This window comes from Bos mutus, chromosome 11, assembly GCF_027580195.1.
Source record: "Bos mutus isolate GX-2022 chromosome 11, NWIPB_WYAK_1.1, whole genome shotgun sequence".
Lineage (NCBI taxonomy): Eukaryota > Metazoa > Chordata > Mammalia > Artiodactyla > Bovidae > Bos > Bos mutus.
Window position 1 is genome coordinate 11,192,931 of NC_091627.1, and position 10,263 is coordinate 11,203,193.

The 10,263-nt window shown below is 39.5% G+C and overlaps 1 protein-coding gene and 1 long non-coding RNA gene across 5 annotated transcripts in view; one reads left to right on the plus strand and one right to left on the minus strand.

The window, feature by feature from the left end:
• NR6A1 (nuclear receptor subfamily 6 group A member 1) overlaps nucleotides 1-10,263 on the plus strand; it is a 226,543-nt gene that overhangs the window by 52,352 nt on the left and 163,928 nt on the right. The gene's annotated exons all lie outside the window — the stretch shown is intronic.
• Nucleotides 2,625-10,263, minus strand: part of LOC138989851 (uncharacterized) — a 47,071-nt gene continuing 39,432 nt past the window's right edge. Inside the window, exons 3-4 of one of the 3 annotated variants that reach the window (XR_011465983.1) lie at nucleotides 4,712-4,839; nucleotides 2,625-3,903 (exon numbers count right to left, since the gene is read on the minus strand). This is a non-coding gene — a long non-coding RNA (uncharacterized lncRNA). Of the gene's footprint in view, nucleotides 3,904-4,711; nucleotides 4,845-10,263 lie in introns of all 3 variants that reach the window. The other 2 variants (XR_011465982.1, XR_011465981.1) reach the window with 2 other exon arrangements.

The window sequence follows — 10,263 nt, forward strand, 5'->3', positions numbered from 1 at the left end:
TCCCTTTGTTTCTCTGTCTTTTTCTCTGTGTGAGAGGTTTTATTACACAAAAACTTAAAATTAAAATGCTTTAATCCCTGTTTCCTAATAGTCATGATAATTTTGACTCTTAATCTTTCACCAAAAATATGTCACATTCTCTTAAGCTTTATTAGTTAAGTCTGCCCAGTTAGTTTCAACTTCTGACCTTTGTTTTCTCTTTTGAAATACCTTGGGTAAAAAATATCACTGAAAAAACAAGCCTCATAAGCACCATTTGTAAATTAGTGGAAATGATCCTACAAATGCAGGTGAAAGATAGCAGGGTAATTTGAAAAGCTTCAAAAATACAGTGGGACTGGAAGAAAGTTTGGAAGAAGTAGATGTTGATTGGGAGTTGATATGGCTGCTCACACGTTAGTGATGTAGTGCTGTCATGTGAAAAGAATGCTGCCCAGCAGGAATTACTCTCCATTAGTTTTCTTGACATACTTGGTGCCATTTAGATCCTAATTATTAGTGATGTGATTTTTACCTATTGTTCAGTATGCACAAGTTCAATCAAGGTATTGCAGAAAAGAGCTCCTTTAGTGGGGCTTGCTGTATGTCAGATTCTGTACTAAGCACTTTATTCTCACCTTATATAATTTCCATCACAACCTTATGTAGTAGATGGTAGTTCCAGATGAGAAGCTAAGACTAAAAGGTTAGGACCACACTGCCTTTCATTGCCCTTTTCATCATAAGCAGAGAAAACTTTAGAGCTTAGAGAATATGATCTCATCTTAGGGGGTTGTAAAGAAACTTGGTAGAGTCAGAAAAATAAGAGTTGAACACAAAGAGCTGTATTATGGCGAAGTAACTCACTAACGTGTAAACAACTGTTGGTGTCTGGGAAATATAGACTGGTAACAAGGGAGGATAACTAGGGGTGTTGACTGGAGTAGTTAAATTGCAAGAAAGACACTTTTCTTAAGCTAGTTTAAAATGAGGATATTGGTGGAAAATACAGGGTTTCTCTTGGAGACAAAGGAGGGAGCATTCAATTGGATTTCATGAAGGAGCAAGACCAGGATTCTTTTCAAATGTCTCTGTGGAGGCTTATTTCTGTTTCTCTGGTACTTCTGTTTCACATGTCTCTTCTCCTTCAGACTGCTAACTCTTTGCTTCTGTGTCCATGATGAAAAATGGCTGCCCCTTTTCTGCCCTGACTTGACTTGTCTTTCTAGCACCCGTGCTCAACACAGGCTGACATTTGTGTTCATATCTTAAATACTCAGGAAAGAGGTTAAACCCAACTTTGAGTCTGGGTATCCGTTTACCTGGGACTATGGCCACTGACTATTCAGCAGAAATAGCAGAAATTGTAAGGAAAATATTAATAGAGCAGATGAAATTTCTGATATGATAGCTTTAGTCAGGAAACAGGTAGCATGGAGATTGTAGAAACTTCCCATTAAGTCTGGTATTAATATTTGAGGGACAGTGCAAAGAGAGGGCAAATGCAGGGGCATAGTTTATTAGGAATTTGGTAGCCCTGGGGTGAGAGAGGATGGGGATCTGGGAACTACAGTGAAAACCCAGGCATTAGGTGGTGCTTGAAGTTTGGCAAGTAGAAAAGATACTTTGAAACCACCTTGTTATTGGCTGGGTGTGTAAATATGATGGACTTAATTGCAGTGGACAGGGCTGGTTGTAGCCCTCAGTGTAACTCATTGCATACCACCTGTTTGGTACCTACCTGCTGATAAGAGCTGAGGCTGTCCAGGCTCTCTTGCCTTAGCCATGATTGGCTCTGGGGCTGGTTCAGATTGTATATACACATAGATGGTACTAGTGGCTCCCACAGATACAGCTTTTATACAGAGTGAAGTAAGCCAGAAAGAAAAACACCAATACAGTATACTAACGCATATATATGGAATTTAGAAATATGGTAATGATAACCCTGTATAGGAGACAGCAAAAGAGACACAGATGTATAGAACAGTCTTTTGGACTCTGTGGGAGAAGGAGAGGGTGGGATGATTTGGGAGAATGGCAATGAAACATGTATAATATCATATAAGAAATGAATCGCCAGTCCAGGTTCAATGCAGGATACAGGATGCTTGGGGCTGGTGCACTGGGATGACCCAGAGTGATGGTACGGGGAGGGAGGTGGGAGGGGGTTTCAGGATGGGGAGCACATGTACACCCGTGGCGGATTCATGTTGATGTATTGCAAAACCAATACAATATTGTAAAGTAATTAGCCTCCAATTAAAGTAAATTTAAATTAAAAAGAAAAAGAAAGTGGGAACTGAAGATAAGTCTTTGGTATTCAAGTTTCTGTATTGTTGCCTTTGGAATTTGAAAACCGTTCCAGTAGTCCAGAGTGACTTTCCTCCTCTGTCTTCCTCAGGAAGTTTTTCCTCCCAAGTGTATTTTGGAATTGAGTTATATTTGACCAGTTTGTTATGGCAGTTGGGTCTAATTCCAGGAAAATAGACTTGATTTCAAGCTAACTGTTTGGCTTCATCAAGATTAGGATTTTATCACTTGTGAGATTTGTGAAAACATAGGAAGAGATTCATTTCTGGCATAAGTGAGTAAAAAGGTGAACGAAACTTGTCCCCAGAAAAGCAACTATAAACCTGAATAAAACTATCAATAACAACCACCACCATAGGCTTATAACCAATTGAGAAGTAATCAGCCAACTTACCATAGGTCATGTTTATTGAATATACCTTGCAGAATATACATTGTTTTCAAGTATACATGGAGCTGTTTCTAAGAGTATCCTGGGCCATAAAATAATTCGGATAAAGTGAAGGTTAAAAAGCCCTACCTGATCATCTGAGTAGACACAGGAAAAACATTTGGCAAAATTCAATACTCAATCATGATAAAATCTCCCAACAAACTGGGAGTAGAAGGCAGCTTCCACAGCTTCAGTAGGGGCGTCTATGAAGAGCCTAAAGCTAATAATACTTAATTGGTGAAATACAAACGTCTTTCCCCTAAGATTGGGAATAAGGTAGGTAACAATGTGCTCTTACTACTTCTTTTCATCATTCACTGGAGGTTCTAGCTAGTGCAGTAAGGTGAGGGTTAAGGAGGAATGCATCTAAATTGGAAAGGATTAAAATTGTTTTTATTCATAGATGACATAATCCTATGTTTAATCCTAAACAATTCACAAAAAAGCCCCAAAACAGAGTTAATTTAGTTTAGCAAGGTTACAGGATACCAGATCAATATACCAAAATCTGTTGTATTTTCATAACTGTCAACAATCTAAAAAATGAAAGTGAGAAAATCATTCCATTCATGATTACATCAAAAGAATAAAATACTTAAGAATAAATTTAACAAAAGAAGTATAAAATATGTACACTAAAAACTAAAATATTTCTGTGGGAAGTTTAAAAGATCTAAATAAATAAGAGAGGCTTCCCGGGTGGCACAGTGGTAAATCCGCTTGCCAATGCAGAAGTTGCAATTTGATCTCTAGGTAAGGAAGATCCCCTGGAGAAGGGAATGGCAACCTTCTCCAGTATTCTTGCCTGGAAAATCCCATGGACAAAGGAGCCAGGCAGGCTACAGTCTATGGGATCGCAAGGAATTGGACATGACTGAGCATGCAAACATAGAGTGTGGCTCTGATGGACTGTCTAGGCTGGTGACACTTAATACACAGAAAAATACCTGCATTCAGACCCAGGTTACTGGTTAATAGCCTCAGCTAGACAACTTGCAAATATGTGCTTCTGATTAACAAGTACATGAGAGTTTGGGGAATGAGGGAATCTTATCTGCTAAAAGTAGGGATAACCCATGGAGTAGTGCCATCAAAGACCAGGATGCATTGGGCGGTACTGCTGTGTGCTGTTTGCAGCACATTTTCCACTGTGTTCTCTCGGAGGCCTCACAGCAATCCTGTGAAGGTAGGAGAGGTATATTTAGTCTCTGTAGGTACAAGTCTTAAGTATGGCTTAAGATGTGATTCACTTGTCCAAGAACACATAACCATGGAAGAGTTGGAATTAAAATCAGATTTTCTAACTCCACACTATCCCAAACCATCTATTTCTTTTTTAACTGTACTGTTTGCCTCAACTCTTTAATGTCGTCCCTCAGTATCCACAGGGAGTTGATTCCAGGACCCTCCTTGAACACTAGAATCTGAGGATGCTCAAATCCCTTCTAGAAAATGGTGTAGTATGGTTGGTCTTCCATATCTTAGATATGGAGGACCCACTGTACTGGAAAGAGAAGAAAAAGGGGTGTGTGATTTTGACTGCATGTACTTTTCAGTAGATTTAGTTAGTCTGAAGAGTAAGAGGGAAGTTGGGCTATTGTGTAAATTCAGAGGTTCTATACCAAGTATGATCTTGCTGGTATCTGGTGGATACTAAAATTATACCTGTGTTGAAACTCTAGTTTGTGGCACAGATGTCTTGAAGGTACCCTGTGCTTACTTCAGGGAGCTTCCTAAGTTATAAATGTTAATTGTCAAAAGGGAACTCATTTGGCATCCATTTATTGAGTGTTTATTCCATGACAGGCCCCTTTCAAGATTTGAGATCACAAGGTCCAGTTAGATCCTATTGAGATACAGCCTCAGTAGGAGAGGAATACAGAAGCAGGCTGGAATGTGCTTTGTCATTTTCATTCTCTGAAGCTGATGTGTCTGCCCTCCCAGGTGACCACTTAAGCTGTGGACCTGGCGCCCTTTTCTACTAACCCTGCAGCTGTGCTTTCTGCAGGTACTCTTTCTTAGTAAAAATAGTCCGTCTTTTCTTCCTTTCCCACTGTGGATTCTTCCATATGCTTTTCAGCCAAATGTAGGTAGATCTTGCATCTAAAAGAAATCTGTGCTTTTTTAAAAAAAGACATTCAAGTAAATTTTATTAATTATTGAAATATTGCATATTTATTGTTAAACACTTCAAAGACATAGGTGAGTTATAAATAATAAACATAAAAATCACCTTTATTCCACAGCTTAAGAGATTTCAACTGTTAACCCTTTTCCTTCTAGCTTTTTACTTCCTATCAACCAGTGCACACTTGCACATATACACACAAGTACGAACACACACACACACATACATACACAAGATGTTAGCATTTTGTTGTGGTAGGCTCTGTGTGAAGTGTTTTATATGTATTCTTATTCCTCAAGTAGCCCTTTGAAGTAAATACTATTACCATATCTCATATTTACATGCACGTGTGCTAAGTCACTTCAGTCATGTCTGACGGCTCCTCAGTCCATGGGATTCTCCAGGCAAGAATACTGGAGTGGATTGCCATACCCTCCTCCAGGGGATTGTCCCAACCCAGGGATCGAACCCATGTCTCTTACATCTCCTGTATTGGCAGGCAGGTTCTTTACCACTAGTGACATCTGGGAATCTTGACCCCTGTTTACAGATGACATATATTTAAAGAGGATAAGTGACTTGTTCAGGTTCACATAGTTGATAAGTAATGGAGCTGAAGTTTTCCCTCTCATTTATCCTAAGGACTTTACCACTCCTTTTCAGAAATCTATTTTCATCCGTGACTGTCACTCTAAAATTCTACTCTCCAAGAATGTTGGTAATTTTTCAAAGTTCCTGCCTTCTTCTCCAACCTTGTCTCATGACCTCTTTTGTGTGCATCAGCCACACTTTCTGTTTCTTGAAAGCACTCTGCTCCTGAACATATGCCACCTGTTCCCTCTACTCGGAATGGTCACCGTACCCAGGTAATTATATTTATCCTTCAAGTCTTAACTTACACATCATTTCCTTGAGGTCACTTTCTGGACCTTTCTAACCCCTAAGGCTGACTTGGTCTCTTATTTGCTCCCGTAGTACTTTGTTTTTATCGCTTGCAGAACTTTTCACCATTAGAATAATTTGTTCATTAGAACTTGGTTTGCCACTTTCACTCTGCACTTTTGTTCCCTTTGTGTCTCCAGGCTTCTCTTGCAGTCCAGGTACATGGTAGATGTCCAATAAAAATTTGTTACCTATGTTTTTCTTTCTGTGCTTGGCTCATTTACTCTCAACTCCATGCTTGTAAATCACAAATTTGAATCCTCTGTTCAAAAAATGAACTCCTCTTCCTTCTAGTCTGAAATCGCTCATTTCTTAGTGTACTCCGGGCTCCTATTATAGTCAGGAAAGTTTGGCACCATTCTTGGCTCCTCACAGTTTTTTCTGTATGAGCCAGTTCCTTGGAAGGTGGCTCATGTCCTTTGAACTGGAAAGATAGCCATATCATTTTAAGTGAAAGAAGGTTACAGAGAATTATATATAACTTGTGATATTTTCTCTAAACAGAACTACATATATTTTAAATCTCTCTGAGACGTCTGGAAAGATAATACACTGAGTAGAATGATTGAAGGGGCCAACCCGTGGACCTTAGTTTTCTCTCTTTTGTAGAATTTTCAGTGACTCTGTAGGACCAAAAAAAAAAAAAAATTCCTATTTGAAAAACAAAAAGCAACCTAAACCAACAGCTTAAATGCCTTTTTGAGATATCCTTTTCATTCTGTCTATTTCTGCTGCTTCACTTTCAGCTTAGTTCTTTTGTGCAAAAGATTCTATTTCTTTTTGTCTCTTTCAGAGTCTTTTCCGTTTCTCCTACCTCATCTGCTTAGTGAATCTTCCGAAAGTCATGCTTTCATTATTGCCTTTCAGAGCTCAACACTTAAAGTGGCTCCCTATAGCACCAGTTTTAAACTTTTCTGCCTGGCTCACAAGGCTGGCTGTAATTTATCCTTTTATTTTTTCAGTGCTGCTCTTCATGACACCTTAACATAGTCTCTGAACTATTCTCCTCTTGTCCCCTACAGATGCTGCGTGTTTTCTCTGTTGCAGATATTTACTTACAAGTCTCATCTGCAGGAAGCACCCTCAGACTCACTTAATTGTCTTTCTTCCTGTGTGGGGGTGTGCTCAGTTGTGTCCAGCTCTTTGTGTTGCTATTTTGGTGCTGTTGCAGGAGGAGACAAGCGCATGTCCTTCTGCTCCGCTATCTTGAACCGGAAGATACTTGTCCTTATTACATGTAGTCATCTAATTTTTTTTTTTTAACTTAAAAATGTTATTTATAAGCCATTAAATTGACTTCAAAACCCACTGAAGGGGCATCCTGAACTTTGAAAGATACATAGGGGAGAAATCTGAGGCTCAAAGAGGTTATGATTTGTCCAGTGTCACATAGCAAGGAAGTATCAGAGCTGGTAGTTAAACTGTTGTTTCTAAAGCCCTTACTTGTTACATTGTATAGCTTTTCTAGTGATGATAAAGTTCAGTGAATCTGAACAAAAATAAAACACCTTGCTGCTACTGCTGCTAAGTCGCTTCAGTCGTGTCCCACACCGTGCGACCCCATAGACGGCAGCCCACCAGGCTCCCCCGTCCTTGGGATTCTCCAGGCAAGAACACTGGAGTGGGTTGCCATTTCCTTCTCCAATGCATGAAAGTGAAAAGTGAAAACGAAGTTGCTGAGTCTTGTCCGGCTCCTAGCGACCCCATGGACTGTGGCCCACCAGGCTCCTCCATCCATGGGACCCTCCAGGCAAGAGTACTGGAGTGGGGTGCCATTGCCTTCTCCGAAAACACCTTAAATAACCTTTAATAATGATTATGTGTGTGTGTGCTCAGTCTCTTCATGATCCTGTGGACTGTAGCCCGCCAGGCTCCTCTTTCCATGGGATTCTCTAGGCAAGAATACTGGAGTGGGTTGCCATGCCCTTCTCTAGGGGATCTTCCTGGCCCAGGGATTGAACCCATGTCTCCTGCATTGGCAGATGGGTTCTTTACTTCTAGCACCACCTGGGAAGCCCCTCCCTTCCTGAAGCACTTGGTTTTATCCAATAGAAACTAATAGGGGATTTTGGTGACTAAAATACGCAATTTTTTCATTGGCATATGTAAAGACAATTGATTCTCTGGGTAAATAAATAGCATGCTTGTTTAGTTGTACATTTTTCAAAGAACACGTCAGACCTTCTTTTCTAACATTTTCAGAAACTTTGGAAATAATTGATGGTTGAAAGTAAATGCCTATAAAATGCATGGCATCCTGAAAAGCAGCAGGATGTGAATTACCTCTTATGTGACCACCAGTATGAAAGAAAGAAAACTTTGACTTCTATGAAGGCTTCCTGGGAGGGACAGTTAAATCTGAATTTAACTTTGTTCATTCATTTGGTTTTTCACTTAGATTTTAGTTTTTGAGAGCTTGTAAATGTATCTGTTTGTATAAAATATCAGACACAATTTGATGTGTTTGGCTGCCACGACATGGTACAAAGTTGTATTTACTCTGAAAAGAGATACTCAATAGCAACATAAGTATACCTTTTCTGTACTCAGAAGACCAGTGGCAGTATCAAATGGCAGCAGAGAAGTTTGGGCAGTAGTTGAAAAGTGGGTGACATGAAGTGTGGTGGTTGGAAGCCGATGTTAAGTTGGTGGGCTTGGCATTTTGCTTCACACCAGCTTTCCATGGGGCAAAATACCTGGTGAATGTGTTATAATAAAATACAGATTATAGGACCCTACTTCTGATCTGGAGTAGAACTTAGGGATTTGCATTTTTAAAAGAAACTATAGATGATTCTGATATACAGCCAGTTTTAGGAAACATTGGCCTGAACCTCATATTTTTCCTGAATTTTTTCCAGTTTTCTTTTGGCTTTGATTTTTCTTTTTAGTTCTTATCTCAATACATCTGCATTTCTCCTTCCTTCCTACCCATGGCAGGGAAAATTTCAGAAGGCTGAGTTGACAAGCCTCTTCTCCTACTGCCTTATTTTATTTGACCACCACCACTACCATGAGATTCTATCTTGGACTTAAGTGTATGATAAACTATTCATGATCAAAGTGCTTGTTTTCCTGTCATTATCATGAAAGATTTAGTGGCTCATCTCATCTCATTTTAAAGGATTCAGAGTTATAGTACATTTCAATTTTTGTTAAGAGAAATGTGAATCTCCCATCTCACTTGTTTTTTTCTCTTAACTTGAGGAATGTGGCTTGCAAAATTCAGAATGAATGGACCTTATAGTTTTGGTCAAAAGAAAATATTTAAATATATTTGTGGCTTCCCTGGTAGCTCAGTGGTAGAGAATCTGCCTGCCAGTGCAGGAGACTCAGGTTTGATCCCTGATCCGAGAAGATCCCACATGCTATGGGGCAGCTAAGCAGCGTGCCACAGCTACTGAGCCTGTGCTCCGCAACAAGAGAAGCCACAGCAATGAGAAACTCAAGTACTGTGACAGAGAGTAGTCCCCACTTGCCACAGCTAGAGAAGAACCCTTGCACAAAGATCCAGCAACAAAGACTCAGCACAACCAAAAATAATAAATTAATAGAGAATATATATTTGAACAATAATAACCAAGGTGTTCATACTAAGGCATACTACATAATCATTTAAAAGAATGAGTGCAGTATAAGATTGTTTTGGAAGGCTGCCTATATTGTATAGCTAGTGAATAAAGCAGATTCTGTGGGAGTAAGTTATGAACAATCCTAGTGGAGGTGATGGGATTGTAGCTGAGCTATTTCAGATCTTAAAAGAGGGTGCTTTAAAGTGCTGTACTCAGTATGTCAGCAAATTTGGAAAATTTATCAGTGGCCACAGGTCTGGAAAAGATCAGTTTTCATTACAGTCTCAAAGAAGGGCAATGCCAAAGGATGTTTAAACTACTGTACAGTTGCCCTCATTTCACATGCTAGCAAGGTTATACTCAGAATCCTACAAGCTAGGCTTCAGCAGTATGTGAACTGAGAAATTCCAGATTGTCAAGCTGGATTTAGAAAATGTAGAGGAATTAGAGATCAAATTGCCAACATTCTTTGGATCATGGGGAAAGCAAGGGAATTATGGAAAAACGTCTGCTTTATTGACTATGCTAAAGTCTTTGACTGTGTGGACCACAACAAACTGTGGAAAATTCTTAAAGAGATGGCAGTACCGGACCACTTTACCTGTTGGCAAGAAGCAACAGAAGCAGACATAGAACAACTGACTGGTTCAAAATTGGGAAAGGAGTACGACAAGGCTATATATTGTTACCCTGCTTATTTAATTTCTGTGAAAAGTACATCATGGAGAATGCCGTGCTGGATGAATCCCTAGTTGGAATCAAGATTGCTGGGAGAAATTTCAGCAACCTCAGACTTGCAGATGATACTGCTCTAGTGGCAGAAAGTGAAGAGAAATGAAAGAGCCTCTTGATGAATTTGCAAGAAGAGAATGAAAAAGCTGACTTGAAACTCAACA